The 24801-nt window shown below is 36.7% G+C and overlaps 1 protein-coding gene and 1 long non-coding RNA gene across 3 annotated transcripts in view; one reads left to right on the top strand and one right to left on the bottom strand.

The window, feature by feature from the left end:
• The window catches only part of LOC102154446, a 91174-nt gene extending 75360 nt beyond the window's left edge, over positions 1-15814 (top strand). The window contains exon 6 of one of the 2 annotated variants that reach the window (XR_005377285.1): positions 15508-15814. This is a non-coding gene — a long non-coding RNA (uncharacterized LOC102154446). The remainder of the gene's footprint in view (positions 1-15507) is intronic. The other variant, XR_005377284.1, reaches the window with a different exon arrangement.
• The window catches only part of LOC119865448 (arginine and serine rich coiled-coil 1), a 396620-nt gene that overhangs the window by 176115 nt on the left and 195704 nt on the right, over positions 1-24801 (bottom strand). The gene's annotated exons all lie outside the window — the stretch shown is intronic.

Genomic DNA, 24801 nt, shown 5'->3' with positions numbered 1-24801 from the left:
TGAGCCCAAGGCAACCTTGGATCTTACCTTTTTATGCAATCTGAAAAACTCTTGACTTTTAATTGGTAGGTTTGGACCAATTTACACTTAATGTAATTATTAATCTACCACATGCTATTTGTTTTCTATTTGTTCCATCTGTTCTATCTGTTCTTTGTTCCCTTTTTCTTCTTTTTATGCCTTCTCCTAGATAGAGCTTTTTTTAATTCTATTTTATATTCTTTGTTGGCTTATTAGCTGTAAATCTTTTTGTGTTATTTTGGTTGTTAGAGTTTACAATATATCTTTAATTTATCACCCCCATCTTCATTACGTTACTTCATACACACTATAAAAACCTTACAATATGTTCGCATTTCTCCCCTCCTAGCCTCTGTATTATTACTGTCATTGCTCACGTTGTTATAAACTCTTTAACACACTGTGTTTGTGTTGCTTTAAATAGTTATCTTTAAAAGAGTTCTTTTTACTCATGTAATTACCATTCCCAGTACTCTTTATTCTTTTATGTCAACCTAGTCTCTGAAAAAGCTTCCTTTATAAAGCCATTTCTGTAGTCCAAGAATTTTCGTAAAAAATTCTTTCCATTTTTGTGTCTTAAAAAAAAAACCAAACAACTCTTCCTTTTAGTCTTCAGTTTTGAAAGATATCCTTTAGGAAGAATTCCAGCCTTATAAATTTTTTCTACTATTATTTTAAAGTTGTTCCTTTACTATCTTATACTTTGCACTGTCTCCCATGAGAAATTTGCTTTCTCTGTTCCCTCATACATAATGCGTATTTTTTCCTTTACATAATAACAGTATTTATTTTTACTCTTTTGCTTTGAAGATTTTCTTCTCATAACTTGTTTCAAGTAATCTGATTATGACATACCTTGGTATGGTTTTCTTCATATTTCTTGTGCTTGGGGCTTGTTCAGCTTCTTGAAACTGTTTATAGTTTTTATCAAATTTGGAGATATTTAGGTCATTATTTCTTCAACTATATTATTCTGTTGCCCCTTATTCGTACCTTTCCTTTCAGGATTCCAGTTACACGTATATTGTGTATTTGGCTGCCTAACGTTGTTACCACAGCTCACAAATGTTCTTTTTTGTTCTTGTCTTTTATTTTTTTTCCCCTCTCTGGTTCCATGTTGGATAGTTGCTTTTGCTATGTCTTTTAATTCACTGATTCTTATTCTGCAGTGTATCACATCCATTAATATCATCCAGTGAATCTTTCACTTCAGACATGCAGTTTTCATGTCCAGAATCGTGACTGCTTTTGTACCTTTCATGTCTCTACTTAATATGTTGTTTTTCTAGTAGCTCTCTAACCATATGCAATATAGTTACAATAGTTCTAGCAATGTCCTTGTCAACTAATTCTAGATTGGTTTTAACGGACTGATTTTTGTCTCTATTAGTTACATGTTCTTGATTTTTTTGGATGCATAGGACTTTTGGACAAAATGTCAGACATCATGATTTTATTCTGTTGTGTGTTCGATGTTATTGTATTCCTATAAATAGTCTTGGTCTTTGTTGCAGGACACAGTTAAATTACTTGGAACAGTTTGATCCTTTCAGTTCCTACTTTTTTTTAAAAAATATTTTATTTGTTTATTCACGAGAGACGAAGGTGGGGGGAGGGGGGAGAGAGAGAGAGAGGCAGAGACACAGGCAGAGGGAGAAGCAGGCTCCACGCAGGGAGCCTGACATGGGACTTGATCCCGGGTCTCCAGGATCACGCCCTGGGCTGAAGGCGGTGCTAAACCGCTGAGCCACCCGGGCTGCCCCAGTCCCTACTTTCTCAGGCAGCACCAGAACACCTTTAAGCCTGGCATTAATTCTTCCCCCTATTAAGGCTGCTTTAGTCCTTGATCAGAAGCACCACGGATTATGCGGTTTTCCACACTGGGTACTGGGGGGAGGCACTGTTCCCAACTCCGTGTAGTTGTAGGCAACTTCTTCTCATCACATCCAATAGTTCTTTTCCAAGCCTTGGATACTTTCCTCGCGTGCATGGAACGCGAACAGACGCTGAATACCTGAAGGAAATCTCCCTGTGGATATTCTGCAGCTCACCCCTCTCTGATTACCTGCCCTGTGATTTCTAGGGGCTTTGGCCTCCCAGGTATCACAGCACTATCTTCTCAATTCGAGGAGACTACTGGGCTCTGCCTCAGTCATCCCTTCCTGTGATATGACCTGGAAACATTCTCCCGGCCTCAAGCTGAAGCAATTAAGAGGCACACCTAATTTTTTCCCCACCTCTTGGAATCATTGTCCTTCACATTTTATGTCCATTGTCTTGAGAGTTTTCTCAAGTAATTTGTCCAGTTTTTTTAATAGTTTCAGGTGGGAGGATATATCTGATCTGTGTTTCTCCATCTTCACTGGAATAGAAAGCCCATTAATTCTTCTAATACTGACACAACTTGTGAGGTAAAGTTACTTGTCCAAAGTCACATAGCCATTTTTCTAATGAATGTTAATAAAAATGCATTATATATACAGATAAATCTACAAATTCTCCTTCTCTGGACAACATCTATTTCCTTTTTTGGCTTGATCTGTTCTTTCAAAGCTTGGCTCAAGAAGCATCATCTCCTGCAAACCTCATCTGTTTCAGCTTATTTTCTCCCAAACCCTTCATGATGGTTACAAGTCTCTGTTCTATCTTCCTGTAAACCCTGGGAACACATGTATCATCATATTTTCAGTATAATTACTGATTTTGTTGTTTATCTTTCCTCCTTTGAAGGCTATCATCTTCTTGAAGACAATAACTGTCATACATCTTAGTATCATTAGCATCTATGATAGCGCCTGGACTATACTTATATTTGAAATAAATTTCTTTGTAAATTTTTAAATCCTGATAAACGCATACAAATTAATTTTAAAATATTAACTTTATTGAATTCTATCTATTAGGAAGAATTCACCTAATTCAAAAAGCTGGATGTTTGAGAGGATGATAATGGTATTGAGGAAATTATAGCAACCAGGAAATCTGCATATAATACATTTTTAACAAACCTATTTGATAACAGAATGGCAATTCTTAAAGTGATCAAGTGTGTTCCAAATACGATAATTTCTATGTGCCATATCCTTTCTGACCAACATGAAAGACATTCCTAGGAAAGCATAAGCTACCTGAAAAAAACCTAACATTTTTTTTGAAAAAACAGAGTAGATACTATTTATTGTATGCTTATAACATTCCAGACCTTGTGCTACTAGTACATTACCTATATCTCATTTAACAAAATTCTCATAACAATCCTGACAAGGCAGGTAATTTTACTGCTGTTTTTAAGAGGAAGAATAAATTACCTTAAGTCACAAAGATGATAAGGTAGCAGAACTCGAATTTTAACCCAGACCACAAAATCTATGTTCTTAATAACACTATACTGCCTCTCAGCTTGAGATCCATTTGTTTATTAACTTTTATGGGGAAAAAAAGAGAGATAAATCTAATAATTTTTAATTGCCATAAAAGACCACACAAAGTTAAATTTTCTTTAGTCTTTCAGATGTTAGCATTAATGGTCTTAAATTCTGGGAGTGGCACCTAAAACGCTCATTCTAATTAAGCTTTTCTAGATGAGTAAGTTTTAAAATACTAAACATATTTGCAGTATAGGTACTGTGCTGTTTCCTTTAAAGTAAATGCAATCTCACTATGACAGAGACACATATCAACAGCTTATCATATTTCTGGCTACATTTCATTTTAACAGTTACTATAATTCCATCTCTTAGGATCAAGGTCTAAGCTAGAAATATTACAGGTAGCTCAAAGGTAGATTTATCTTGCCTCTAGAACCTAGCACCACATTGGTTTAAAAAAGACCCAAGAAGAAACAAAAAGAATTCAACCAACAATGCATAGCCCATTCTCAATAGCAAATTCATCTTAGAGCTTTATAAACACTTTCTCTAAACAGCTTTGAAGGTTGCAAGAAAGTTATTTAACAATAATTTTATTAAAAACCAGAGAAGGATGCCATTTTATAGATCCATTTTATAGAGGAAGAAGCTAAACAGGTAAATCTGAACCTAAGGGTACAACATCCTTGAGGGCCTGTGTAAGAAACCCTTATTCATAACTCAATACTAGTATTTACAAAATGGTGTTGCTCATTTACTACATAAATACACATCCATGCTTATTTGTTTATAAACTGTCTATGGCTGTTAAGTGGCAGGACTGTGGTGGAGATGATATGGCCCAAAAAGCCTAAAATATTTATCCTGCTTTTTATATAAAAGGCTGACAACCAATTTAGACTACTATAGCTGTATCCTTTCCACTTAACTTTTCCATCCTAAACACAGCTGCTGAAGTTATGTTCATAAAGCAAGATTCTAAGTTACTGCTCAAGAAAGACCTCTGAAGACAAACCATGAGAAACTCCTAAGTCTGGGAAACGAACAAAGGGTTGCAGAAGGGGAGGTGGGTGGGGGGGTTGGGGTAGCTGGGTGACAGGCACTGAGGAGGGCACATGATTGAATGAGCACTGGGGGGTTATACTATATGTTAGCAAACTGAATTTAAATAAAAATTTTATAAATATTCAAAGAAAAAAAAAGACCTCTGGGATTCTCCATTGCTTGCACAGTTAAGCATAAATGTATCACTTTCATTTTTAATTACCATCAATAATTACCCAAGTTTATTCTTTTAATCTTATATTTCAACCACTTCGGCTCTCATATCCAACATTTCAGCAATACACAGCCTCTCACTATTTCTCAACTATGTCCTGCATTTTCCTCCCAGTGCACTCACTCATGCACAACCCTCTACCTGGAATTTCTATTCCCCGATATCCTGAGTTGTAAAAATGCTGAAATGCTACAATCTTTGTCCATTCTCACTTAGCTGAAGGATACAATATGGTTAATTTTTTAATAATGGCTCATATAGCACTCAAGATCTTTGAGTAAATGCTACAGACTACCACTCTACTCTTTCAAAATGAGTACCCTCTCTCCTCCTTCATCCCTAGCCCCCACTCTGGAGCCTCACCACCTAAACCACCTTGTAACAGAACTTTAGAAGGCTTACATCTAGAAAGGAAGCAGCTTTATATGAAAGCTAAGTAGATGAAGTAGAAATGCTCTCTCCTCTGTGGAGCCAAGTAAGTAGAGAGATAAGGGAAGAAGTTTAACTATTCTAATGCAAGTTTGGAAGCATAAAAACAAACAGAACATGGAAGAAACAACAAACCCAAATAATCATTTATTTGTATGGGCTACACAATCATGCCACTGAGGAGAAATGTTTACTTAACATTTCCTTGTTAGGAACTGAGGTGTTTTTTGTTTGTCTTTCTGACAGCTGAACCAAAAGATTCTCTCATGGGAGGAGGAAATTAGAGCTTTTTATATACATCAGTTATTTATATGCTAGGACTCTCAGAAATTCTGAAACAAGTCTATGCAAAACAAATTATTTTTAGTAACACTTCTAGACATGGCATTCGGGTTAAAGCAAAATTTGACTCAATATAGTTGTTCATATTTTAAAAGGCAAAGAACAAATAATTTTGAAGTTTCCTAAATTTTTTTCAAAACAACGTGTGGAAAGTTGTAAGGATAAACATTCATATGGTTCTAAATTATTTTATTACCTACTTCTTTTTAGCATCTTCATAGCTACCTAACTTTTGTTATCTCACTTTTAAGTATCAGCATATCTTTTAGTCCATAAATATTAACATTTTAGGATGGGATATGAGACATTATTCTAAATAATTACATAAATGTCTTTCTTGATCCCTGTAGGGTACAGTTTATAGTAATACTTTCTATATTTTAAATCTTCTGTAGTATTACAACAGCAATTTTTAAAGAAACTTATTTTCTGTGACTATTTTTCTTCTTTCTGCTTTTTGACTTTCTCTCTCTTCCTCTGTATCATCTCATGACTGTTCTCTGCAGTACCAATCATCTGGAATAATCTACCTATCCATCTTTGCTTTACTGACTTCACATAAGTTTTTTAAAACTTGACAAAATTTTTATGTTTTATTCCCAGTTATAATTTCTATCTTTGAATGCAGTTACTTTACTTTGCCTCTAAAGGATCTTCCAAAATTACTTCTTTGCAGCATTTTTGTCACTAAAAAGGTAAGAGGAAATGTACTAGAAAGTTTTTAAAACAGGTTTTCTCCTCAAAACCATTTATCCATTTACAATTGTACCAAAAACTATAGATACCTAGGAATAAACCTAATCAAAGAGGTGTAAGATCTGTTCTCTGAAAATTATAGAACACTTATGAAAGAAATTGAGGAAGACACAAAGAGATGGAAAAACATTCCATGCTCATGGATTGGAAGAACAAATATTGTTAAAATGTCTATGCTACCCAGAGCAATCTACACAATTCAGTGCAATCCCTATCAAAATACCACCAACATTTTTCACAGAGCTAGAACAAATAATTGTAAAATTTGTATGGAACCAGAAAAGACCCCAAATAGCCAAAGTAATGTTGAAAAAGAAAACCAAAGCTGGAGGCATCATAATTCCGTATTTCAAGCTGTACTAAAAGCTGTGATCATCAAGATAGTGTGGTACTGGCACAAAAACAGACACATAGATCAATGGAACAGAATAGAGAACCCAGAAATGGGCTCTCAACTCTATGGTCCACTAATATTCGTCGACAAAGCAGGAAAGACTATCCACTGGAAAAAGGACAGTCTCTTCAATAAATGGTGCTGGGAAAATTGGACATCCACATGCAGAAGAATGAAACTAGACCATTCTCTTACACCATACACAAAGATAAACTCAAAATGGATGAAAGGCCTAAATGTGAGACAGGAACCCATTAAAATCCTAGAGGAGAACACAGGCAGCAACCTCCTTGATCTGGGCTGCAACAAAATCTTCCTAGCCATGACTCCAAAGGCAAGGGAAACAAAAGCAAAAATGAACTATTGGGACCTCATCAGGCTAAACAGCTTTTGAACAGGAAAGGAAACAGTCAACAAAACTAAAAGAAAACTTATGGAAAGGGAGAAGATATTCACAAATGTCATTATTAGATAAAGGGCTAGTATCCAAGATCTATAAAGAATTTATCAAACTCAACTTTCAAAAGCCAAAAAATCTAGTCAAGAAATAGGCAGATGACATGAATAGACATTTTCCAAAGGAAGACATCCATATGGCAAAGAGCACATGAAAAAATACTCAACATCATTTAGCATCAGGGAAACATAAATCAAAACCACAATAAGATACCATCTTACACCTGTCAGATGGCTAAAATAATCCAGGAAACAAGAGATGTTAGCCAGGATGTAGAGAAAGGGAAACCCTTTTACACTGCAACCTGGTGCAGCCACTCTGGAGTATGGAGGTTCCTCAGAAAGTTAAAAATAGAACTACACTATGACCTAGCAACGGCACTACTAGGCATTTATCCAAAGGATACAAAAATACAGATTTGAAGGGCCACCTGCCCCCCAATGTTTATAGCAGCAATGTCCACAATAGCCAAAATATGCAAAGAACCCAAATATCCACCCACTTCATCCATGGATAAAGAAGGGACACACACACACACACACACACACACACACACACACACACACACAATGGAATACTACTCAGCCATAAAACAGAATGAAATCTTGCCATTTGCAATGACATGGACAGAACTAGAGGGTATTATGGCAAGTGAAATAAGTCAGAGAAAGACAAATATCCTATGAATTCACTCATACGTAGAATTTAAGAAACAAAACAGATGAACATAGAGGACGGGATAAGATAAAAACAGAGAGGGAGGCAAAATCATAAGAGACTTTTAACTATTAGAAATAAAATGAGGGTTGCTGGAGGGGCAGGGTGGGGGGATGGGGTAATTGGGTGATGGGCATTAAGGAGGGCACCTGATGTAGAAAGCACTGGGTGTTATATGCAACCGAAGAATGACTAAATTCTACCCTTTAAACTTAAAAAAAAAAGTACAGAATCATTTTTTAAAAACATTTTATTCATTTATTTGAGAGAGAGCACAAGCAGGGGTAGGGGCAGAGGGAGAGAAGCAGACTCCCCACTAAGCCCAGAGCCTGATGACACAGGGCTCGATCCCAGGACCCTGAGATCATGACCTAAGCCAAAGTCAGACATGTAACTAAGCCACCGAGGTGCACCCACCATCATTTTTATAATGTTGTAACCCTACTGTCCTAACTTTGAAGCCTATTATTTTCACATAAGACATTATATTTAGTCATTCTTTTAAATCATGAATTTTAAAAATACAAACCATAAACTTAATTTTAAGCTATTAATAATTGGGCATTTGTCTTTAAAATCACATGGCTATAAATAATCTTTTGATCAATTTTTAATAAATGAATATTTTGGGAAAAAATTCATTAAATATCCAGTTGTCTGACCACTCTGTTCAAAATCGGTAATGATACAAATGAACATATATAAAGTCAAATAAATATGTATTTGTTTCTATAAACAAGTTGTAGAAGAGAATTTATTTGATTTGAATAATTTACTAAGAGATTTTCTAAATGAATAGCTGGATACAGTGCCCGTTTCACATGTTCCCAGCAGTTTTATATGGGAAAACGAAAAAAAAAAAAAAAAAGCAAAAGGGAAAAGACTTAGTCTCAGAGAACTATGCTAGCCTTGACAGTGTAACTAACCTCTAAGAGCTTTAGTTTCCTCATTAATGCAAGCATGCTTATCACAATATTTTTGAAAAACAGAAATGTATGCCCAAAAGGAGAATGGTTAAACAAATAATGGTACAACCCCATGATGGAAGCAGCACAGCAATCATTATTCATTCATTCATTCATTCATTCATTCATTTATTTAAGCGAGAGTGTGTGCATGCACACAAGACTGCAGGAGCAGGGGTGAATGGGGGCAAAGGGAGAGGGAGAGAGAATCTTCAGCAGTCTCCCACGACCTTAAGATCATGATCCAATATGAATTCAAGAACTGGACGCACAAACAACTGAGCCCCCAATCTTTTTTAATGTTTTAAAGACATTATATAACACAGGCAGATGCTAAAGTCATATTTTATAAGACTACAAAACTACATATATAAAATGATTCAGATTTGTAAAGTTAAAAAAATAAAAAATAAAATGTATATCCAGAGAGAACTAAAAAGAAAATGGTAACAAGTTATTTTCTTCTCTATCCTTAATCCTATGTTTTCCAAGTCAGATTTCATTGGGTGGACCAGGGAAAATGGTATTATAACAAAAGGAAAAATCTTTAAAGATTACAAAAAGAAAAAAAAACTTTTTAAAGACTATTAATTTTTTTTACAGTTTAGTATAAAATATGTCTCTGTCATGCATTTTAATGTACTAAAGTTTGGTGTAAAAAATGCAAGAACAATTTAAGTTTTCCCTATAATCTGACATTTGCCACCCATTCTTACTACTACCATGAAGTTAAAGACATATTTTGCTAAGAGGTAAATTTTATAATGAATAAAAGTATTGCCAGAGCTTCGATTTCTAACTTATCTTGCTATTTTTCTTTTAGAATTCTAATGTAGAGCCCAAGTAATGTACATACATATAATGAATACATTATTTCTTGTGCTTTCATTTCATTCTAAACTATTTCACTCTCGACTAGTGACTTTTTTTTAATTTGACCACCCTACTAAAATGGCAGCTGATTTTTCACATTCTTGAAAAATGTAATTTTATTCCATATTAGTTTTTCCATATATTTTGCTCTGTATTTGTTCGCGAAGCTATAAGGAACAAAATATTCCAATAAGGAAAACAAATATACCTATAAAAAATTTTATGATAAAACCATATAGGCAATCATTTTTTAACCATTAAAGTTTGGCTCGACCTAACAGAGTAAGACAGAGTTCATGTAGGGGTAAGGTTAGCTTTTGGGGTTTAGAACAGAAGAAATCATAAAGGAAAAGGAGAAACAGGCTTGGCTGCATAAAAATACTCAATTTTATATAAAAAGTATCCAGCAACACAGAAGTGAAACATAATGGCAACATTGTGACAGTAAATTAGCAACAAATTTAGACAAGCATTTATAGCTTCACTTCAAAAAAGTCCCTAAAAGTTGGTAACAAAATCACTAGTTCCTAAAAGATGAGAAGGAAAGAGTACTAAGACGTAGAAAGGCAGCTGGTCAAACTCTCTCAGACTTCTCTGGTAGAATTAACTGTCGTTGTTATTAAAATATGCAAATTAGAAATGTTTAAATGGCAGATAACGCTAGGCAATGATGTGAACTCTCTTACTCCTCTAGTAGTCTTATAAATCGATGCACTTACAGAAAGCAATTCGAAAAATGTGAAAGGAGCCCAAAGAGTGAATTCATACTCTGAGAATATTTCCAATTTGGGGACTTAGAAGAAAATATTCAAAATATGAAAGAGTTATGACCATTCGATATTTTAGATACTTTCCTTTATCTCCAACAATAAAGAACTAGTTAGGCAACTCTACTTAGTAAGAGGTAGTATATATTTTAAAAACAACAATGTTAAAAACTCAAAAGTATGAAAAATTGCCTATCAATCAAAAAATGACAGAAAACTACATACTAAGAATATCTAAAATATTTATACCTTTTGATATAGGATTTGCATTTTGAGGATCTACTCTAAAATAATTGAAAGCAATATACAATCTCAATCTTTTGGTATTGGTTGAGACCTGATTTGTGACCCAGAAATGGGCCCTCAACTCTATTGTCAGCTAATATTCGACAAAGGAGGAAAGACTATCCACTGGAAAAAGGACAGCCTCTTCAATAAACGGTGCTGGGAAAATTGGACAGCCAGCCACGTGCAGAAGGGAACTAGACCACTCTCTTATACCACACACAATGATAAACTCAAAATGGATGAAAGATCTAAATGTGAGAATAGAATCCATCAAAACCCTAGAGGTGAACACGGAAATACCCTTTTTGAATTTGGCCACAGCAACTTCTTGCAAGATACATCTATGAAGGCAAGGGAAACAAGAGCAAAAATGAACTATTGGGACTTCATCAAGATAAAAAGCTTCTGCACAGCAGAAGAAAGGCAACAAAACTACAAGACAACCTACAGAATGGGAGAAGATATTTGCAAATGTATCAAATGAAGGGCTAGTATCCAAGATCTATAAAGAACTTATTAAACTCAACAGCAAAGGAACCAACAATCCAATCATGAAATGGGCAAAAGACATGAACAGAAATCTCACAGAGGAAGACATAGACATGGCCAATAAGCACATGAGAAAATGCTCCGCATCACTTGCCATCAGGGAAATACAAATCCAAACCACAATGAGATACCACCTCACACCAGTGAGAATGGGGAAAATTAACAAGATAAGACATAACAAGTGTTGGAGAGGGTGTGGAGAAAGGGGAGCCCTCTTGCACTGTTGGTGGGAATGTGAACTGGTGCAGCCACTCTGGAAAACTGTGTGGAGGTTCCTCAAAGAGTTAAAAATAGAGCTGCCCTACGACCCAGGAATTGCACTGCTGGGGATTTACCCCGAAGATACAGATGCAGTGAAACGCCGGGACACCTGCACCCCAACGTTTACAGCAGCAATGTTCACAACAGCCAAACTGTGGAAAGAGCCTCGGTGTCCATCGAAAGATGAATGGATAAAGATGTGGTCAATATATACCATGGAATATTCCTCAGCCATTAGAAATGATGAATACCCACCATGTGCTTCGACGTGGAGGGACCTAGAGGGTATTATGCTGAATGAAGTTGTCAATCGGAGAAGGACAAACATTATATGGTCTCACTCAATATGGGGAATATAAAAAATAGTGAAAGGGATTATAGGGGAAAGGAGAGAAAATGAGTGGGAAAAATCAGAGAGGGTGACAGACCATGAGAGACTCCTAACTGGGAAACAAACAAGGGGCAGTGAGTGGAAAGGGTGGTGGGCAGGGAGATGGGGTGATTGGATGACGGACATTGAAGGGGAGCACTTGACAGGATGAGCACTGGATGTTGTACTATATGTTGGCAAATCGGATTCCAATAAAAAATATACATATAAAAAAAAGGAAGCGCAGAACTAAAAAAAAAAAAAAAGAAAGAAATATACAAATGATTTTTAAGCAATGGAGGAATAACTGGAGTTATTTCATTAAACTGAAATACTGGGGCACCTGGGTGGCTCAGTCAGCTAAGCATTTGCCTTTGGCTCAGGTCATGACCAGCCTCCTAGGATCAAGCTCTGCATCCAGCTCCCTGCTCAGCAGAGTCCACTTCTCCTTCTCCCTGCTTTTGTACTCCCGCTGCTCTTTCTCTCCCTCTCAAATAAATAAATAAAATCCTTTAAAAAGTAAACTGACAAATTGAAGTATAACTTTAGAACACTGGGAAATAACTGGTTTCAGAGAAGAACCTGAGAAATACTGCTATTTCATTAACTAAGAACGGTCTGGTCTGACCTTCTTGCCTGGGGGACATTATATTCCCCACTGCCTGAACGGCAAACACCCTAAACTTTAGCACCCATAGCTAGCTGGCCTGGTTCAGGGCAATAGCAAAACTAGATTTTGGAAGTGAGGTAGCCCTAGATACTTGAGATTACAAAGTGTCCACATACTCCTGGCTGTCTGTTAAAGTCACACACATATGCAGAAGATCTTAGAGAACATCGTAAAGATTGAAAGCCTAGGACTTGTTAATTTGCTCTATCTTGGAATGTATTCCTCATCTACACATATCCTAGCCATTGTATGGAAGTCCAAGAGCCCTATGGTATCAATCACCGACCACTGAATTGTACAAGCACAGGAGAGACCCCCTAAAGAGCCATGCTAAAAAAAGCAGACAATATCAACAAATACACAGAAACTGGGCTGAGACCTGGGCTGAAACTGGGTTGAACACTACAGAAGCAACAAATTTCACAGACTGAATCTAGGAAAGATAACTGCCTACTAAAACAAAACCCCAAAACAGAAAATAAATCCCAACACACCAGAGTCCATAGTCACAAGAACATAATATCCACAAGCCCACAAAAATTTACTATTTTTAAAGAAATATTGAGAGCATGAACCTATACTCAAGAAAAAAAAAACAGTTAATAGAAACTAATGCCAAACCGGTACAGATGTTGGATTTAACAAAGACTTCAAAGCAGCTATTATAAACGTATTCAAAGAACTGAAGGGAAAAAATGCTAAGAAGGACTAAGTAAATAGGGAATTTCAACAGAGAAGTTTCAAACTATAGAGAAAGAACCAAATGGAAATTTTACAGTTGACATGTACAAAAACTAAAATGAAAACCAAAAACAAAACAGAAAAATCTCTCACAGATGGGTCATTAACAGATCTGAGATGGCACAAGAAAGAATCAGTAAATATAAAGGCATATTAATAAAAATTACCCAAACCAAAAAATAAAAGGAAAAAAACACTGGAGGAAATGACAGAGCCTGTGATGTGTGGAGCAATATCAAACATCCAAACGTAAGTGTGATTGAAGTCCTAGGAGAAAAGAGAGAAAAAGGGCAGAAAAAAATGTAAAGAAATAACACCAGAAATGAAATGTTAAAGATTTCCACCTAATTTGAACAATGCTCAATAAACTCCAAGTGGACGAATGCAAAAAGAACCACACCTCCATGTATCATAGTTAAACTCCTTAAATCCAAAGGCAAAGAGAGAATCTTAAAAGCAGCAAGAGAAAAATACCATGACACACATACAAGGGAAAAAAAATATGATTAACAGTTGACTTTCATCAGAAATAATACAGACCGGAGGCAATGGAAATGGCATACTTAAAGTGCTAGTGGAAAAATATACCTGTCAATCAAGAATTCCATATCCAACAAAAATAAAGACAAAATAAAAACCTTCACAGATAAACAAAAATGCATTGCTAGTGGACCTGCCCTAACTGATGGAAGTCCTTCTGGCTAAAAGGAAACTCATGGTAACTCGGAACCACAGGAAGGCATGAGGAGCACTGGGAACAGTAAACATAAGAAATATAAGAACTATTTTTAAATTTTCTCCTCTTAATTTCTTTGCAGGACATGTACTTGCTGGGCAGCCCTGGTGGCTCAGAGGTTTAGCGCCGCCTTTGGCCCAGGGTGTGACCCTGGAGACGGAGGATCGAGTCCCACGTCAGGCTCCCTGTGAGGAGCCTGCTTCTCCCTCTGCCTGTGTCTCTGCCTCTCTCTCTCCCTCTCTCTCATGAATAAATAAATAAAATATTAAAAAAAAAGACAGGTACTTGGTGAAAGCAAAGATTCTAACACTGTATTGTTGAGTTTACAATGCACATATATGAATACTGTGTATGATAGCAATAGTACAAAGGAGAAGATAATGGAGGTAAAATTGGTACAGATGAAAATGAACTGGAAAAGAGAGGTAAAGTTGTGTATTTTATTTGAATTATATCAGTATTAACTTGAAATAGATTATAAGCTTAAGATGCATATTGTAAGCCCATGACAGACCTTTCCTGGGTGGCCAACTAACTACTGGTTTAGTGAATAACGTACTAAACTGTCTTGTATATGATTACCTTTTAGGTTAGCTTGTTTTCTTTCTTGTTATGAAGTAAAATACACATGTAGGAAAGTGTACATAGTAGGAATGTACAGCTCAGTGAATTCAGCAAGCAATTTTAAGATCTGTATGAATTCTCCTATAGCTAAGTTTATACTTCCCTTCCTAAAAGATCTGCACATTGCCATGCTCTTTTATATATATTACAATAAACCTTTAGCATATGTTATTATTTTTTAAAAGATGCATATTGTAATCTCTAGGGTAACTACTAAAAAAGTAAGCTCTCTACAATGTCCTTGAAAATTTCTATAGTCAGAATCACTTGAATACAATGGTAAAAATATATGCTGTTCCAAAAAGACTAGCAAGAGGGGCACCTGAGTGACTCTGCCAGTTAAGCATCTGACTCTTGATTTCAGCAGTCTCGATCTCAGAGCTGTAAGTTCAAGCCTTGTGTTTGGCTCTACGTCACTCAAAACAAAACAAAACGAGAAAGAAATACACCAAATGGTAATAGGCCTAAATCCGAAGGATAGCATTGTAAGTGACTTTTTCCTTTCCTTTGTTGTTTCTCGGTTGCATGTGTTGTAGTTACAATATTTTTAAATTGGAATATTCCAACGAAACTTAAACCATGCAAAATATACCATAAAAAGTATACCAAAACTTCAGGAGATACTAAAGGCAGTTAATAAGAGTATCATGCATTGGAATATTCACTTATATTCTTCTGGACAGAGAATCTACAGCTTTTATCAGATTCCCAAAGGGATCTGTGTGTCCAAAGAAAAGTTAAGAACCAGTGTTCTAAAGTATTAATAAGTGACCTGTCATATCCCATTCATTTGAACTATGGAGTCCAAGGCAACCTTACCTAATTATTGCCTTTTGAAATGATAATTCATCAATTTAAGTTAGTTCGTAACTCTTTAATTTGCCTTTATTCTTATTTCAGAGGCTCAGATCTGGGTTACAGAAGAGATAGGGTAAAAAGAATATACTCTGGGCTGCAAAGATAGAAAACAGCAAGACGATTATATGAACTGGAAGACCCCTACTCCTGAAGCAAGGTACTAAGGAATATAATTCTTATTTTTATTTTTCACATAAGTCTTCAGGATAGGATCTATGAGGAGTTTATGATTTTTAAAGATTTCTCAGGTAATTTGATCAGCCAAGTTGGGTATCACTGTTCTGAATTAACAGTGAAATCCTGAAGCCAAGAAGGTTTGTACTCATTTCTAGCACCCAAAGCAGTGCCCAGAACACAGAAGACTCAATAAACAATTTGTTGAAGTAATAAAGGAGTTTTCTTTTCATAGTATGTGAATAAAAAATAAAATCAGGCAAAGTCAAATTATCGTATATGTTAAACATAACAAATATCCCAGATAAGAAAATGCCTATACTCCTTAGATAATAAGTTACTAGTTATACCAGAATATTTTTATTAGTGCTGAAGTATCCCAGGTCTCTGACTTTGATATCCTCATCGATCAAAGTAAAAATAACCTCTCATTCATATTATTTTATAAGGAAAATAAGTCATATTCCTTGAGTCAGCAATAGCTCTTACGCTCTTCAGTGACCATATCAATAGACACTTAGATTTAGACAAACTTACTATTATTTTTCTTTCCAAAACAACATCATTTTATTATATTATTATTATTATTTTAAAGATTTTATTTATTTATCCATTAGAGACATAGAGAGAGGCAGAGACCCAGGCAGAGGGAGAAGCAGGCTCCCCGCAGGGAGCACAACATGGGAGTCGATCCCAGGACCCCAGGGTCACACCCTGAGCCAGAGGCAGATGCTCAACCACTGAGCCCCCCAGGCGTCCCTAAAACAACATCATTTTAGATTACTTCCAAATTCAAGCAAATCTAGCCATATAATTGCTTAATGTGTTAAAATTCTTATTGCGCTACTAGCATTTTGATACTATAGGTTAAAAATATAAAAGGTACCATTAATATGATATTCAAATAAGGTTATCTGACCAGGCAACTCACAGAATAGAGAAATCTTTCTCTATTCTGAAAAGCCAGGAATCCATTTACCTTGTTCCACCCTGAACATGCAAAGGATCCAAATCTTGTGAAAAGAGAAGTTTCAAGTAGTACATATATGCACGCGAGCAGCAGGCCTTATTAGTAAATCCATTTTATTATAAAACTCACTTGAAAATTTAAAATTGTTAATGATGATCATGTGACAATAAAAAATTAACTATATGGAAAAAAAATTGAGAAAAATATATTTTTAATGGCTAAGTACAATAGAACACTATTCTAATTAGACACATAACATAAAATGTGCTGTTTGGGTCCACTCAATTTTCTACTTACCAACATACATTATAAATGTAGTTGGACAGCCCATATTAAACTTGAGTTAGATTCACACATTTCAGGTCTTGTGTGGTCAACCTTGGAGTGGATATATCAGACATCTAAGTGTTGGAGCAAGAAGTGGTTTGGAGTCATTATATGGTCTCATTCATTTGGGGAATATAAAAAATAGTGAAAGGGAACAAAGGGGAAAGGAGAGAAAATGAGTGGGAAATATCAGAAAGGGAGACAGAACATGAGAGACTCCTAACTCTGGGAAATGAACAAGGGGTAGTGGAAGGGGAGGTGGGCAGGGGGATAGGGTGACTGGGTGACGGGCACTGAGGGGGGGCACTTGATGGGATAAGCACTGGGTGTTATGCTATGTGTTGGCAAACTGAACTCCAATAAAAAGAAATTTTTAAAAAATCAGTGACTAGGGGATCCCTGGGTGGCTCAGCACTTTAGTGCCTGCCTTTGGCCCAGGACATGATCCTGGAGTCCCGGGATCCAGTCCCATATCTGGCCCCCTGCTGGAGCCTGCTTCTCCCTCTGCTTGCGTCTCTGCCTCTCTCTCTCTTTCTGTGTCTCTCATGAATAAATAAAATCTTAAAACAAACAAAAAAAAAGTGATTTGGAAAAGAAGTCAGGGAAAGAGTGAGTTAAAGTAGACAAGCTGAACCTTTTAACATTTTAGCTGTCACATTTGTGATTTCCAAGTTCAGATTATGTATCTGTCATTCAAATTTCTCTTTGATTGAGGCTCCTGTCCCTCCCCTACTGTAGGTCTTCTTTATGAGTCTTAGGAAAGGGAGGAGCACAAATAAAAACTCAGTTACTTTCATTATAATCTTGTTGAAAACACTCAGGAGCACAAGGCATTTATGCTTCGGTATTCCTTACCCCTCACAGAAAAAGTGTAAAAAGGGAGACCGGCAGCATTCCTAAGTTCTGACAGCAGTTCACACAGAGAGAGCAGTCACCTGGCCTTGTGCATAGGGATACACCCGGTCCACGTGGCAGTGCCCAGTGGGATCAGCAGTGCTACAGGGCAGAGGAGGGTCAAGGCAAAGGGAGATTTAAAAAGGAGAGGTGAAATACTTCTTCCCTTTCCCCTTTTTCCCCCAAACTACTAGGACCTTAGCTTATGAACACATGAGGCAATTCTCTTCAACACTGCCACAGACACTTGGGGGACACTGAAATCCACCTTAATGAGAAGAATAAAAGTCAGTAAAGCACCTTTTGCAAAAAGAAAGTTTAGTTCTACTTTAACATTGGTTTTTTAGAATGGTTCTGATTACACAGTAGGAAAAAATCCAGAAGACACAGATACTCTGGTACATCAGCAATGTTCAAATGTCACCTGTGTCTCTATGTGTTGCTAGGATACGGTCAAATGACAACCTCTCAGGGGGTTAATGGCTCTATCACAATCTCTAGAGCAGTCACACCTGGAATCCAAGAAAGCTTGAGAGCCCCTGAGTATGTTCAAGGAGAATCCCGAGGAGAGTGTTCTCTGAGGATTTTAAAATGTGCATTTAGGGATACTCCGAAAATTTCTAATATAAGTATGTGAGTGCTCCACTTATTATCAAGCAAATCAATGCAATTCCAGTGCTAGGATTTATGTTTGTGTTCATAACCAAGTCTCGTGTCATGTGATCGTCTACAATGCTGGCGCTTGCCTTCACCGACTCCCTAAGCAAGTCCAACAGTTGCTAAGCAGGCCTGCCCAAAAGGCAAATGACAACAATGGCCTCGCATCCACTGCGACACTCATGTTAAATTTTCTGGCACTTATAACGACAAAATGACACTTACTGCAGTTATAATTTCAACTAAGAAATTTTCACAAAATAATGTCTTTAATGTCTCACATTAAATAGTAAATTAAGGCCTTTTCACTTTTATGAAGGTAAATCAAAGTACTTTTGATTGAGTATCAGAAGTTTATTCCGAGCTAATGAGACAAGACTGGATTTATGTCAAAACTTTGTGTCAGGAGCGGCCAAAGTCACTCTTGTACAAAATTCAGGGATTCTTCGGTAGACTGAACAGAGAGAAGTGGTGGAAGAATGAGGCACTGAAAACTGAAACACATGAAACAGAGCAGGTGGGACAGAGAGGGCAAACAGAAACCCCGAGCCACAGCAGCTCTTTCTGCATTTAGCATTTAAGCTGATTTTCTGCTGGTCTGCATACACCAATTGGCGACAATTACAAGAGCAGTGAAAGTAGTACAACTTTTCTGTTAAACAGATTTTTAAATCTTTTAACATTTTATTACTTTTGGTTGTATTATTTTTTTAAAGATTTTATTTATTTGACAGAAAGAGAGCACAAGAGGGAATGGCAGGCAGAGGGAGAGGGAGAAGGAGAAGCAGGCTCCGGGAAGAGCAGGGAGCCTGATATGGGACTTGATCCCAGGACCCTGAGATCATGACCTGAGCAGAAGGCAGCTGTTTAAACCAACTAAGTCACCCAGCCCCCCCCCCCTTTGGTTGCATTTAAAGGACTAGATCATCAATACAATGGCTAGTAATTAAAATAAGCTTTTTGTTCAGAATAGAAAAGTTACAATAATTACAATGACATAAATCTCAAGATCATTCAGGCAATGTAAGAAACATAAAACATTCAGTCAAAACTACAGTGAGATATCACCTCGCACCCGTCAGAACGGCTAAAATCACAAACACAAGAAATAACAGGCGTTCCCAAGGATGTGGACAAAAAGGAACCCTCTTTTACTGCTGGTGAGAATGCATACTGCTGCAGCTACTGTGGGGAACAGCATGGAGGTTCTGCAAAAATCTAAAAATAGAACTACTATATGAATCAGTAATCACACTACTGGGTATTTACCAAAAAAAAAAAAAAAAAAAAAAAACAAAAGCACTAATTCAAACAGATATAGGCACCCCCTATATTTACTGCAGCCTTATTTGCAATAGACAAACTATGGAAGCAGCCCAAGTGTTCATTGATAGATGACAGATGAATGGATAAAGAAGATGTGATACACACACACACACGCGCACACAAATATATCACTCAACCATAAAAAAGAATGAAATCTCCCATTTGCATTGGATAGAGCTAGAGAGTATAATGCTAAGTGAAATAAGTCAGAGAAAGGAAAGTACCATACAATCTCACTCATATGTGGAATTTAAGAAACAACAAATGAACAAGGGAAAAAAAAATAGAGACAAACCAAGAAATAGACTTAACTAAAGAGAACAAATTAATGGTTACCAGAGGGTAGGTGGGTGGGAGGATAGATGAAACAGGTGATGGAGATTAAAGAATACACTTAACTATGATTAAAAAAAAGAAATGAAAAAAGAAACATAAAAAATGCAAGAACCTATTAATAAGCCAAACAACTGAAAACACAATTTAAATTAAAAAATTACCTGTATTATATTAATTACAGTTTGAGTTCTATTTTCACAGATTTTGATGTTTTATTTTTAATTTGTAAATTTAGCTATTAAATTTATACTAATATGTAAATGTGTTTGAGAGATAACTAAATATACTAAAAGCATGAGCTCTGGAGCCTAGACAGTCAGGGTTTAAATCCCAGACCTGACATTTATTAGTTGTGGGATCTTGAACAGGTCATTTAGCCTATCTGTGCCTCCATTTGCTTATCCATAAAATGGAGATAATAATACTGAAAATACTGTTAAGTGGAATTTTAAAAAGGCAGGGGGTATGAACTCTGGGGCTAGATTGCCTGGGTTTTATAGTTCAATATTCCTTCCCCTGAGATGTATTATTACAGGGTTTTATTGTGCCTAACTCACAGGATTATAGAAAAGACTAGATGAGGGATCCCTGGGTGGCGCAGCGGTTTGGCGCCTGCCTTTGGCCCAGGGCGTGATCCTGGAGACCCGGGATCGAATCCCACGTCGGGCTCCCGGTGCATGGAGCCTGCTTCTCCCTCTGCCTCATTCTCTCTCTGACTATCACGAATAAATAAAAATTAAAAAAAAAAAAAAAGAAAGAAAAGACTAGATGAGTATGAGTATATATACATTATCCATCCATCTATCTATCCATCCATCTACCCACCCACCCATTGAAAGTGCCTAGCACGTACCAAGAGTTGTATGTGTTACCCAGCATCGTTACTGTTACTATATAATGTCGTTATTATTAGCATTATGATTTTACATTTATAAAACACTATGACTGTAAGGAGCTTAAATCTACATATATATGTATATATATGTGTACATATACACACACACACACTCACACATTAAGCAACATTATGATATAGTATCAAAGTCTATAAGGTGGAGGGCACCTGGGTGGCTCAGTTGGTTAAGCAACTGACTCTTGATTTCCACTCAAGTCATGGTCTCAGGGTCCTGGAATCAAGCCCCACAGTCGTCTCTGCACTCACTGGGGAGTTTGCTTTAGGATTCTCTTTCCCTCAAAAATCAATCTTTTTTTTTAAGTCTATAAGGTGGGAAGAGTAATAAGAATCTTTTCTCTTTAAACAGAGTCCATATATGACTAAATAAACTTTTTTTTTTAAGATTTTATTTATTTGAGGGAGAGAAAGAGAGAGAGATGAGTGATGTGGGGGGGAGGGCAGAGGGAAAGGAGGAAAGCAGACCCCCAGCTTAGCGGAGAGCCCAACGCAGGCCTCAATCCCAGCACCTCAAGATCATGACCTAAGCTGAAGGCAGGCACTTGAGCCATCCAAGCACTCCAATTTTAGCTATTTTTTAAAAGTATTTCTCCACTATTCTGTTTATCTTAAATTATGTTTGTTTCAACAATAGGAAACATGTCATTTCTGAAACTCCTAAGAGCAGTGGCAATCTAGCAACATGCAAGGCTCACTAATATTTTGACGGTCTACCCTCAACTCAAATTATCTCTGTCTACATACAAAATACTGTGTCACCGCACGTGCACACAGGCAAGTGCTTGACATCAGCCAAATCAAGTGTGGTCTTACTTCCATTGATTAAATCTAAATGTTGTTAGATCACTGAATGAAATAAAAACAACAATAATAACAAAGAATTTTTTCAGTTTTCAAAAACGTAGCACAAGTTACTTAGGACAAATAGAAATACTAACCTTTCAAACAAGGGCTGTGAAACCTTCTCATATCAAGGCAACTATCTGTGACTTAGAGACTTATTGTTTAGAGATTTTTTTTTAAAGATTTTATTTATTTATTCATGAGAGACAGAGACAGAGACAGAAAGAGAGACAGACAGACAGACAGAGATTGAGAGAGAGAGAGGCAGAGACACAGGCAAAGGGAGAAGCAGGCTCCATGCAAGGAGCCCGACGTGGGACTCGATCCTGGGACTCCAGAATCATGCCCTGGGCCGAAGGCAGGCGCTAAACTGCTGAGCCACCCAGGGATCCCAGAGATTTATTTTTTTTTACACTTTTATGATTCCATGACAATTTTAAACGTATTTGGAAATGAAATGGTATATAAATCACAATGTATCTGTTTGCTTTTAAATGAGGACAGGAGTGGGGACGCCTGGATGGCTCAGTGGTACAGTGCCTGCCTTCGGCTCAGGGCATGATCCTGGGGTCCCAGGATGGGGATTGGGATTGAGTCCCACATCGGGCTCCCCACAGGGAGCCTACTTCTCTCTCTGCCTCTCTCTCTCTCTGGGTCTCTCATGAATAAATTTAAAAATCTTTAAAAAATAAATGAGGACAGGAGTGAATGTTCATTTGTATTTTGCCTTAAATGGTCTTTTTCTATCAAACAATAATAGCCATCTTAGTTTCTTTAGGAATGAACTGGTCTCTAAGTAAATAAAACCATATGTATTTTCTGTCACTATGTCAGGACACAATTTAATTCCCTTTTGCAGAGATATATAACTAAATTACTTCATTTGTCTTTTCTGCATATGGTGGTTAGTCTTTTTCATACAAATAGAAAACTTTTCAGGGGTGTACTTCCCTAAAAATGGTGCTGTGCTCCGTCCTGGATAATGGATACAATTTGGATAATAGCCAATAGATGGCACTGTTCGCACTAGGTAGCAAAGATCTCACAAAGGTCTCATTACAGGCACAAATTACTAAGACAAATATCTGCTCAATCAGTGAATTTGAATTTTTTGTGACAAGGACATATATTATTAATAGATATTGACAAATTTACACTTAATAGTTACAGAATATGGAGACCAATTTTAGCTAAACCATTTACTTATTTATCTAAAAATATTTATTGAGTATCTACTATCACTAGGCTTTAGAGACAGAAAAGTAGGTAAGATTATTTCTCAGTTTCAGATAATTCTACAATAATATATAAGTAAAACTGTTGATGGAGGTATGCACAGAGAAGCACAGGGGCTCATTCTGGGGATAGAATGGATCAGCAAAAGACTTTTGCAGAAATGAAGCCTTAGTTGTTGGCAAAGGATTCAGGTTGGGGGAGTGAGGCTGTTAGTATATCATACTTTAAACAAAGGGAAAAGCAACAGCACGGACAAGAAGGTAAATCATATAATACAATGTGGAAAGTATGAATCAGAACAATCAAAATACAAACCTGAAAGAGGTCTGCAGCACTCAGAGAGTCTGCTATTGTTAAGGTATTTGGACTTCAACCTTTGTAGAATAGAGATCTATTTGAGGAGTGACAGGGAGTGGCATGGTCAGATCTGTATTTTAGAGAGATCACAGCTAGAACTACGGGAGCATGAATTTGAATGGGACAATATCGGAGGTAGGAATCCACCACAGTGGCTACTGTGGTAGTCCAGCAGCAAGCCATGAAGCCTCACCTGGAGCAGTGTCGATAAAGAGTAGAGAGGAAGACAATTTTGGGAAGTATTTAAGGATACGGCATTCAAATGGATATAAGCAGATGAGGGAGGAGGAAGCTAGAATGACAATCAAGACAAGGTATTTCCTAGGTCCTTTTGATTGCCACAGATGGCTTTTTACTTGATCCACCATCCTTTTAATTGCCTTTAATATAATGTATAAATTACTGTCCTTTTACCTATTTAATCTTTTCTCTTTGACAGCATCTTGTACTTTACCTTCAAAACACCAGAATTTGTGAAAATTACCACAAAAATATGCGTATTATGTATTTGTTTGCCTTCTCTTCTATTCATTAGGTTTTACCACATAGAGGACAGGGTCATCTCTACTAATCTAGATCACTATTGCATAACTAGCACCCACTCTGGTACATAGTTGGAAGCTCAACAAAAATTTGCTGAAACAACATATATTTCTGAAGTTTGTTTTATGAAATATTTCTGAAGTTTCAAGCTCTAGTTACATTCTGCTTGGTTGATATTTTCCATCAAGATCACACACGACTTTAGGCCACATTCAGTAAAGCAAAACCACAAGAGATGCTTGCCTATTTATTAAGTACTTTAGCTCTGTTTCTGTGACAGCTTTGCTCATCAGGGCAGGAATGAGCCTTTAACATGTCAAGTTAGAAGCTATTTTCCAGTGTAATAGGTAATAGGTGTTCTCTGGTCAGGTCAACTTTCTCCATCAAAGATGACTAAATACCACTCTATAAAAACTAGCTTCCTCCTTCCCTTTTTGAGTCTTGCTTGGGTTTCAACCAAATCTCCTTGCATCTCCATCTTTCATGGATATTAATTTATTCAAATAGTTTAATCTTCTCTTCTCAAGGTCATCTTAAGATACCACAGGGGTTGGTATCCCTAAGTTTTAACTGTCCCTTAAAGAAAAATCCTTCCCCACTCTCACATCATAGAATATTAATTGTAGCATGTGTGTGGAGAGGGAAGAGAGTGCAGTGTGCTGTGTTTTAAGAATATGCCCAGTCTTCCAATGATTTCCTACTTCTATGTCAGTTTCCTTGGGCTTTCAAGAAAAAAACTGAATGTAGACTGAAGCAAATT

This window comes from Canis lupus, chromosome 23 (assembly GCF_011100685.1).
Source record: "Canis lupus familiaris isolate Mischka breed German Shepherd chromosome 23, alternate assembly UU_Cfam_GSD_1.0, whole genome shotgun sequence".
NCBI lineage: Eukaryota > Metazoa > Chordata > Mammalia > Carnivora > Canidae > Canis > Canis lupus.
Note: the sequence above shows the minus strand (reverse complement) of the source record. Positions and strands in the feature narration are given on the sequence as shown.